The sequence below is a fragment of the Schistocerca gregaria genome, chromosome 6 (assembly GCF_023897955.1).
Source record: "Schistocerca gregaria isolate iqSchGreg1 chromosome 6, iqSchGreg1.2, whole genome shotgun sequence".
In the NCBI taxonomy this organism is placed as follows: Eukaryota; Metazoa; Arthropoda; class Insecta; order Orthoptera; family Acrididae; genus Schistocerca; species Schistocerca gregaria.
Genome location: NC_064925.1, coordinates 237401670 through 237412338, shown reverse-complemented (window position 1 = coordinate 237412338; position 10669 = coordinate 237401670). Strand labels below are relative to the sequence as shown.

Genomic DNA, 10669 nt, shown 5'->3' with positions numbered 1-10669 from the left:
CTAAAAGAACGGTTTCTAAACGTTTGGAAGAGCACAAGGGAAATTGTAGAAGAGGAGAAACGGTACGATCAGCTGTTGCGGAGCATGCTTTCGAGCCAGGGAACCAAAATATTCGTTTCGAGGAGACGCAAGTACTAGCGGCTACCGGCTACCGGAAGGCAATCGAAATCGCTAAACACCCAAATAATTTCAACCGAAAGGAGGAGGGCGTGAAATTAAACGGTATATGGATGCCGTTGTTAAAGAAGATGTGTACCACGCGTCCACTACTGGGTGATGACAACGGCGATCGACGGCGACGGAAAGCGGCCAACTGCACTGACATTTTCAAAACACATGACGTCACGGCCGCGGCGTGGGAGCGCGCGGACACGGAATTTAGCGGCAGTCAGTGGTGAGCCAGTGGGTGTGTTGGACCTTCCATCGAGCTACGGACCCCCTTGAAGATGTCTTCAGCAGTCGGAGACGAAACGTTGGGAATCGACACAGAATTCATCAACCGACCACGGCATAACAGCCCGGATAATTGTAATGGTGAAACTTCCTGGCAGATTAAAACTGTGTGCCCGACCGAGACTCGATCTCGGGACCTTTGCCTTTCGCGGGCAAGTGCGAAGCACGATTCACGCCCGGTACTCACAGCTTTACTTCTGCCAGTATCCGTCTCCTACCTTCCAAACTTTACAGAAGCTCTTCTGCGAGACATGCAGAACTAGCACTCCTGAAAGAAAGGATACTGTGAAGACATGGCTTAGCCAAAGCCTGGGGGATGTTTCCAGAATGAGATTTTCACTCTGCAGCGGAGTGTGCGCTGATATGAAACTTCCTGGCAGATTAAAACTGTGTACCCGACCGAGACTCGAACTCGGACCTTTGCCTTTCGAAGGCAAGTGCTCTACCAACTGAGCTACCGAAGCACGACTCACGCCCGCTACTAACAGAGTACTTGCCCGCGAAAGGCAAAGGTCCCGAGTTCGAGTCTCGGTCGGGCACACAGTTTTAATCTGCCAGGAAGTTTCATATCAGCGCACACTCCGCTGCAGAGTGAAAATCTCATTCTGGAATTGTAATGGTTATCCCTTCTTACCATATATGCATGTGTGTGTACAAGTTCCTCAGCAGTTACACACATGTAGATTGGTAGGAGGCTGCTCTTCTGGCAGAGAATGTAGGACAGTTCCTCGCTCAACACGATTCCAGTTGAGCCCCATGCGACATTGAGACAGGTTTGGCTTGAATAAAGCGGCAAAGGATCCCTTTAAGATCCCTTAGTTCGGCATGAGCCTCGGCGCACCTGCACACCGTTGGTACCTCCCAAATTTATGTTTACTGACTACTAGGGGCTAGTGTGGTAGGCATCCCTTGCGACACCACTTCGATTTTGCATGTGGTCAACTGGTGTTACTTTAACGAAATTGCGGCACTCAGCTCGGGGTGCCACGATGGTTGCAATCATGGTCAACGAGGTTAGAGCCCCACTATGGCCTTAGAGTAAGGTTGAATCGTCTGGGGGGGGGGGGGGGGGGGGGCTGTAGGCAGTGTCAAAGGTTGTCAAGAACGTCGTCCTGTTGCCCATCTCACTGCGAAATCACGTTTTCGATCTCGAAATGTGTGTGAATCAAGGGAGGGGAGTTTTTATTGACGCAATTTATTTCACACTCTGAGGCCTTTTCGTGTGGATAATGGGCGGAGGCATGTATGAAATGTTCGAAATGCTTCCTCGGCCACCAATAGGAAATCCGCATGATTTCAACGCTCGGCATTCTGGCTCTGGTCTCCATCGCGGAGGCGTCAAAAAACGGGGTGAAATGTAAGAGCGACTGTGACGATCTCCCAATTGCGTGCCACGTCCACGGTGGCATAGAGCACAATTGTGGTAAAATTTTGTGCCAGTGTGAGGTCAGTAACCAACTTCATGTGATTCTACGCTCTGGCCTTTTTTCCGCACTTGTCGACACCATGTTGTCTGAAGCGTCGCAGAGTTCTATGGTGACATTACAGGACTCTATGCTTTTGCTCTCTTACAGAGGAAACTTGTAGGAACATTTGAGTCAGTCTTCCGAATTCTGGGTTACAAAGAGAAACAATTATGTGGTTTCGAAAAAATGACCATTTGATTGTGCTGACCAATGTAATTCGAATCAGTATTCTCTACCATGAATTATTAAACATCTGCCAGCGCCTGAATTTTTTGGAATTAGAGTTTCAAAGAAGAATGAACACTAAAAACGTCAAAGCCGAAGACATACGCGGGTAGGTGTTGACGAACGGTTTCTAACATAGTGCACCGTCTTCTGCAAATAAGCCCCTGATCTTGACTAAGGCTGATGGAACATCCTTGTTCAAGACTTTGTCATGTCGAAATATCAGGAAAGCCGACGAATATATGAAGCAATGCATAAAGCAACATGCAATGAAGCATCCAATGACAAAGCTGAAAATCGGGGATGAGCTGCCACAATTTAAGTTTTGTGGACATACTTCGCACTGGATATGTGCTGGAAGACGGCGGCTTGTTTATCATAAAAAGTGCGGAAATACGTACTTTCATTCGCTGTGGGAGCGAAACCCTTTCCATTCAGTGCCAGCGCCAAAGATCTTTGGTTGCCAAATGTCGTTCTCTTGCCAAAGAGTTGTCGTTGGGCCTTTTGGCAATGTTACAACTTTCAGGAGTGTTCCTGCTAAAAAAGTATGCATATAGCTTCACCCTCACGCAGTGATTCCGAAGAGAATTCTGCACTTTACCTCTTACCTTTTAATTACTGAAATTTTTCGTATTTTGGAGGAAATTTTTAAGAATAAAGTATCCCATATTCATCCGTAATTCATATTGTGTCCAAGTGTGATGACGTAATCCAGAGGGTACTCGTATCACCAACCTAACAATTTTCCTAGATTAGTTTTAGTTTGATTATCATGAAGTTAAAATAAAATCGAGGGGGACATTTCTTGTAGCTGCGTCGTATTTCTGCAAAAAGTGGCTAAGCGCGCGTTTTAATGAGGTACTCTTCCACGAAAAAGCTTTCTTAGGAAAGACGCGGGACTCATTGTGGAGAGGATGAATGGGGCAAAATGAGCTGCGAGGATGTAGCGCTGGTTTTCTAAACGAAAATGAAGTTGCGAACATTTGAAATTCAAGGTATCAATGCCAACATTTACAAACATTATACAAGTACACTTACTATCGAGGTGAACTTAACGAATATCATGTCTTTGAAACTTTTCGAACAAGAGTTATTTTCTTAAAATATCATACGGATTTTTCTTACTGTAATTGTGTGTTGGCTCATTTACATTTACGTAGCTCCGTTTCAAGGATAATGGTGTAATCAACTAGTTTGGAATTTGGTTTGGAATAATATCGCTATCCAATATTATCACGATTTCCTGAAACCTTTGACCTCAGCTGCCAGATTCTGGTGTTGTTCTATCTTCGCACTGCAAGCGATTTGCAAATTGGGGCGTTGGACACAACAGTGTCATTACCGTTACAAATTCTACTGAAATTTTTCTCTAAGTCGACTGAGTTAATATTAACGTCAGCATTTCTGAATTAAAGAAAAATGCATTCTCCGTTCAAAGCATGGATATCAAGTACTGTTTTCATTGCCCATAAGCTAGTATTACAATAACGTAAGCCACTAAAATGAATTGGAAAATACGAGAGATGATTATCTGAAAAGAATACACACGTCTTAACGTTGTCCAGATATGCGGGTTTGGTTTTCCATCGTTTTCCTACATCCCTCTACGAAAAATCTGGTGTAGTTACCGTACTATTAATTATCTGTGTCTGCATCCTCTCAAGTTCAAGACAGAAGCAACATTAGAATTTCACGAACTTTCCAGGAAACCTTAAACTACATAGGGGAACGAAGGAAAAGCTAAATGTAGATGGTCTTACGGTGACATGAATCACCGTTGTTGCGAATACGAGCACAGTGTGCGGCGATATGGAATTTTTTTATTTTTTCATCTTTTTACGCTGTATATATGTCCTGCAATTTTCATATGCGGAATTGGAATCTTTTATTTTGTGCTTTGTGTACTTACACATTTATTAACTTGTTGTTAAATATTTGTACGTGCATAAAACTGCATATAATTCTAAAATTATAATTAATTTAATATGTTACGAGAAACAGACGACCTCTGAAATGTGAAGGTTATTGTCGTGCATGAAAGAGGGACTGGCGTGTTTATGGCAGCCGCTTTAGACAGGTTTTCTGGGTGTGTAATGCTGAAGGTTTTGATGCAATATCGCGGACTATGAGATACAGATGTGTTGCTTGACATGGACGGTGGAGTAACTAACAACGAGACTACATGTCAATCGGAGTTAATAAGTTTTTCAAAATTTGTGGTACGCATAGTTGAGTATTCAAATATAAGTATTTCACAGCCTTTGATGCAATTCGAAAGATTTTCGAGAAAATATTCTTTATTTCGTCGAAGCTAGGTGAATTTGTCGATGCGGTAGAATGATCGCTTGTCACGTGGGTGGAGAGGTTCGATTGACGGTTATGAAAATTTTTAAGCAAAGGATTTCCATTAAGCATAAAATATACGGAGATTAGGAAAATTGATGTAGCTGGAGACTGTAATCGCTGGGTTGCTGATTCGAGTCTTCTTTTGGTCATTATTTTTTCCCTTTTCACCGTTCTGTTCGAATACCTACGTCGACTGAATGAAAATTTGCTACGCTGTGCTAATCAACACATATTTAATTTTCATGTTACATGAAAAATGTATGTCTTCTTATTTTTAATTACATATTGCACACAAAATTCCAGTTTTCATGGAAATTTTAGTTATTGGTCACTGATCTTCCATAAAAGAATTTTTTAAAATTAAAAAGTCACTACAGATCATTATTATTTTTGTTTATGTGTTTTTCCTTTACGGAAAATCTCGTAGGATATGCACATTTTTTAGAAATATGCTTGAATCGGAAATCGAATCGGACACCCTGAGAGCACCGGACCGTTCGGCAGAGAGCTATATGATCCATCGAAAAATCGGCACAGATTTAGTGATATAAAAGTGCTTAGAAAACATCAAAGTCTGTTTTCTCGAGAATATTTGAGAGTTCTATAGAACAAATTTATATTTGAGTTTTGAACTTCACTTATCTTAAATATAACTACAAAACTCAATTTGTCACCTGATCTCTTCGTAAGTTGACTGTTTTTGACAAAGAGGACGTGCTGTGAAATATATTAATATGAAGCACGTTTCGTCTTCATCAGCGGCTACGGTTACTTCAGTCAACGAAGAGACTGCAAGTGTCTCACTTACTACTGCATCGCGATACAAGAGAACAATTACTGTGGGAATTCTTAATAACGATTACACTATATACGAGTAAAATACTTTTTAGTATATGAACACAACTTCTTCCTAAACATATGCTCTCCCGTCAGCGGTAAGAGGATTGAGCTTTAAAAATGAAGCAGATGAAATTTACGAGACCTGTCTTCTTTTTCAACTCACCAGTTTCAATATTTTTCTTTTATGAACATATCTTTATCATTATTGTTTGCAAAAATGTATCATAATTACCAACATGTCTACTACATTCAACGACATAGCAATAAGAACTGCTCACACAACAATATCTCCGGAGAAAAATTACGCAGACGACGCACTGATTGAAACTACGTAACTACCAACGAACGATATGAATATGGTAAAATTAACAAACGAACAACAAGTCGATTCCTGATGCTGGCGGGGAAGGTGTCTGAGATATTACAACTAATATGGTTTACTGGCAGCCAACGTGGGAACGACACGTCATCGCCCAGAGCTAGTTGTTTCTTCATCAGACTTTACTACGAACCGTTCCAGTAGTAAATCTGTTTCAAAAAGATCTACGTAACAACCATTTTAATTTTATGAGAACGCAGGCTTTCTCGGCGAATCTCGATGATAAAATCTTCTCGCGTTGACAGCCAATCCAATGCGTCGTTCTGTAAGTAGGCTGTTTAGGTTTTCTTATTGGTAACGCCACACAGCGCTCTGTATGAAAAATCACTGGCTGTGCTGTGCGCAGTCTGTGGCTGGGTAAATTACATTTCACTGCATACGTTTCTGTTGGTCATAGTATATGGACAATATGTGAGAAGTAGGGACTGATAGTGTTTGCACGTGTGTTAATAATACAGTAAGGGACTGGATAACAGCATTGCTGGTTGTAAGGACATTGCAAAAACAATTTTTGTGAGTGCACAAGTGGTGGTTATGGACTTGCTATATTATCCGCAAGACTCTTCAATGGTGATTGTGCGCCTGCACAGTCAAACAGATGGCTGCTGGCCATCTCTACAAGGACTACAGTGGGTCTACACCTTTGATGACCCACCAATACCATTATTTCTACAAGGACTGCAATGGGTCTGCACCTGTGGTGGCCCACCAATAGTAATATCTACCAGGACTACAGTAGGTCTGCTCTGTGATGACCTACCTACCGATAGTCTTCAACGTCGACTGACTCTGTTGTGGCCCATTGCCTGTCTGCATGTCGAGAGTCAGCACTGTCTTTCCGTTGGAAGGACAACACTACTTCTTCAAGACTGCATGGAAATCCAGAACTTCCGTGTGCATTTTCTTTTATTGCTCAGTCTGTGAGAAAAACACTACTATTTTACTGTGATGAATGATCAGGACTGTCTATATGGACTGTGAGAAAATTTTAGCTTTTGACCAACATTGTATCAATAAGTGTGTGCATTTGATATCTTTGTTATAGTAATTATGAAAAATTTTATCAAATCATTATTGGCCACTGCCCAAAACAATTTGTAAAAATTTTTTGTGGGGAGCATGGGGGCTATGTAAGTAGGCTGTTTAGGTTTTCTTATTGGTAACGCCACATAGCGCTCTGTATGAAAAATCACTGGCTGTGCTGTGCGCAGTCTGTGGCTGGTTTGCATTGTTGTCTGCCATTGTAGTGTTGGGCAGCGGCAGCCGGATGCTAACAGCGCGTAGCGTTGCGCAGTTGGAGGTGAGCCGCCAGCAGTGGTGGACGTGGGGAGAGAGATGGCGGAGTTTTGAAATTTGTAAGAATTGGTGTCACGAACTGATATATATGTTATGACTATTAAGGTAAATAAATTGTTTGTTCTGTATTAAAATCTTTCATTAGCTAACTGTGCCTATCAGTAGTTAGTGACTTCCGTAGTTTGAATCTTTTAGTTAGCTGGCTGTAGTGGCGCTCGCTGTATTGCAGTAGTTCGAGTAACGAAGATTTTTGTGAGGTAAGTGATTTGTGAAACATATAGATTAATGTTAGTCAGGGCCATTCTCTTGTAGGGATTACTGAAAGTCAGATTGCGTTGCGCAAAAAAAAAATATTGTGTGTCAGTTTAAGCACAGTCTTGTATAATTGTTCAAAGGGGACGTTTCAGTTCTCCAGCAACTTTTCAGGCTTTTCACCATTTAATTTTTTTTTGTTGGAGTTACATTTAAAACTTCTCATTGGTGTTACCTATCACTTGTCACCAGTGCAGTGTAGTGCAGTGCAGTGCGCGAGTGGTTCACGCGTGTGTCCTACCGCCTGTGTTCGATTTCACGCTGTCAAAATAGTTGCGCACCGGACGTTAGGAGCGCTTTGTTTTGTCTATTAACTCCTTATCGTTTACTATTAGTTTATAGCAATTCATTTGTTCATGTTTACTCTATGTTGATTTCTGCTTTGACCGTCGTGCGTAGCCCTTATTCAGCAGTCACCTACACGTTTTCTCACAAGTATTTTCTTGGGAATTGCGTGTAAACGACGTTCTGTGTTACTTGACCTGACCTTGTCACAACAGTAAAAGAGATATTGTGCGTTATTATTTTGTCGTATACTAAACAAGCTAACCGGCCGAAATGGCCAGTACTCAGTCCTAAGGCCAAATTGGTAATCCCGACATGATTTACGCCTACCTGACACACAAATTAGAGGAAGTTGTAGCAGGATGAAGGAAAATAGGGCAGCTATCAACTCTGCTGTGTTCAGGCTCGTTAGGAGTACTACTTTTCTGGCAACACAACCCGTCACTTTCATTTATTCAAGCTTAAACCAGTTCCTTTTATTCGGGAAAACCACCGACCGTACCAACTTCGTGCTGGTTGTGAGCCAACTTGACTCAATACGCGGCTGAAGTGCAAAGATGTGAAAGAAAAAATAAAAGTTTTGCTCATGCATCTACATATTGGGACTCCGTTATAAAGGAAGCGGCCGAGATTCGTTTAAACAACGACTGTTTCAACAGAGACCATGGGTATACACTGAGAAGAGCATGGGGGCAGGCGTCGGACATTGAAAGAAATCATGCTACGGTCGCAGTTTCGAATCCTGCCTCGGGCATGGATGTGTATGATGTCCTTAGGTTAGTTAGGTTTAAGTAGTTCTAAGTTCTAGGGGACTGGTGACCGCGGATGTTAAGCCCCATAGCGCTCAGAGCCATTTGAACCATTTTTGAAAGAACGGCACTTTCAATCGTGCCGCCTGCCCCTGGCGCCACCTGACGTCACCAATGCTGCTACGGGCAATAGCTCCGCTAGCTGCCCGGGTCGACCTACGCGCGCGCCACATTGGGTCTATCTGATTGGCTGCTGATGATGTCATCATGCCTATATAAGCGAGAAACCGTAGCAGCCCCCGCAGTCAGTGAATTCCTGATGACGATGGCGGACATGGTCATCGAAAGCTCGAGGATTTTATTCGAATTGACGCGTCTTGAAAACCGAGAGCGTTTTATTCAACTTGTGATGAATTCGCCACCAGTCAATGGTTCGATTGACCTTCTCGATGCAGAGCTAATGCGTCGTGTATTCGTGTAGTAAGAAGAACCCCTTTGTCAATGACATAGGAAGATATCGGGTTCCACATACTATCCCAGTACTTGCGCCACCTGTGAAGCAAAGTAGACGCTGGCACTGTACCGGACAGCCTGGTGGGAATCATCTGGAGTAGTCGATTGCCGCCAGCTATGAAAGCAGTAATCGCGTGGCAAACTGATATACCTTTAGATGTAGTGACAGAGCTGGCAGACAAGGTGCGAAAAGTTTTATCACCCACACCAATGTGGCAACTGCAAAATGGACGAGCATGTACGCACGGTGTCGCACGCCGACTACGACACTGACACCTAAAGTGGACGTGCTGACACAGCAGATCGGGCAGTTGTTATCTCGCCGTGGCACCAGCAGCGATCGTGGCCGATCCAGATTGCGCAAACTCTCAAAATTTAATTCCCATGTATTTGAAATTCTGGTGTCAGTAATTTAAAAACTTTACACTAATTAATTTCCTTTATTAAATTCTTTTCCGTAGCAAAATATTATATATTTGAGTATACTTTCTCTTTTGACATTGCTTTCGTTCTATTAACAATTTATTTGCAATGTACACTCATATGCAGTCATTTAAAATTTTCATTTTATGTTTTCTTAATATTTAATGCATATAATGTTGTATTAGCAGTGTTTATAAGCGTTACTCTTTTGTTTTGCATGTTTATCCAAACTGCAAGTCAAATTACGGATTTTTTATGCAGTGTGCTAGTAAAATTCGTGTGTCATTTATTATCCTTCAATAAGCCAGATGGATTTGACCAATCGGGAAACTGTTGGTGGATTTTCTTTCACAAAGCGTTTAGATCGCGTGATAAATTTAAATCTGACAAATGAGTGTTTGCTGACGTTGGTTTACATCTCAGAACTCGTCATGCTATAGTATTTCAGAGTCTTTCTGAGACCTTACTTACATTTTTGGTGAATTTCAATAATTGTTTCAGTCTAAGTGAATGTAATATTCAGTGAATTCTGGGATCAGCCAAAATTTAATGGTTTTAGTTATTTCAAGATTGAATACTGTAGAGAAAGCATGTTTCAGGTTTCCTGTGTTGTTAATGTTTTCTGTCAAATTCTGCTTCACTTTGAAAGATCAGCTACTATCATTATTGTATTTTCTTATGAACACATTCTCTATGAATATTTTCCATAAACTCTGAGGCACTATTTGGGAATCGTCAGTAGACATTCTTCAGATATGGACACCGGATTGGTACTCATCAGCAGAGTATTGTGCTTAATAGTCCATACATAAAAAAAGGTAGAAGTGCAACTAAACCACGTCATGTGCATTGTTAGTGCGCTCAGCATGATCTACCACCCCCCCCCCCCCCCTCCCCACAGACTGGTTAAGAACCTTGAGCCATATTCGAACTACTGATATCAGACGGCACAGCACGCTACTCTATGACTACCAGAAGATCAGAAGATTATTGATAATCACGACGATCCAATATTGAACGATATATTCCCTATGGATCCAAAAAGTTTAAGATCAAGACTCTTCTGCCGTCAGGTCTCTCACGGACACTGAATTCAATACCATCGATGAATTGAAACGCCGCTGGCAACAAAACTGTCCTGCACAGAGCCTGAATCTGGCTTTCACCCAGAAGAAACCCCCCGGATTTGAACAGTCTTGGGAAATTTGGACTATCGTGAACTGCATCCGAACGGGCTACGGAAGATATGCAGATACTCTTCATCACGTGACTGTTATGCGGCACTAAAGGCAGTTGCTCATGTTGTATCAAAATGTGCCTACAAGGATCCTTTCGAAGATTCTCTGACAGTCATTTGTGCTATTTTATGCTAGAGAGCTGTG

General features: G+C 42.0%; 1 non-coding gene across 1 annotated transcript; it reads right to left on the bottom strand.

Annotated features, from left to right (window-relative positions):
• Positions 1 to 843: 843 nt before the first annotated feature.
• Trnas-cga (transfer RNA serine (anticodon CGA)) lies at positions 844 to 917 on the bottom strand. The gene has a single exon. It is a non-coding gene; the product is annotated as a tRNA-Ser (tRNA).
• Positions 918 to 10669: the final 9752 nt, after the last annotated feature.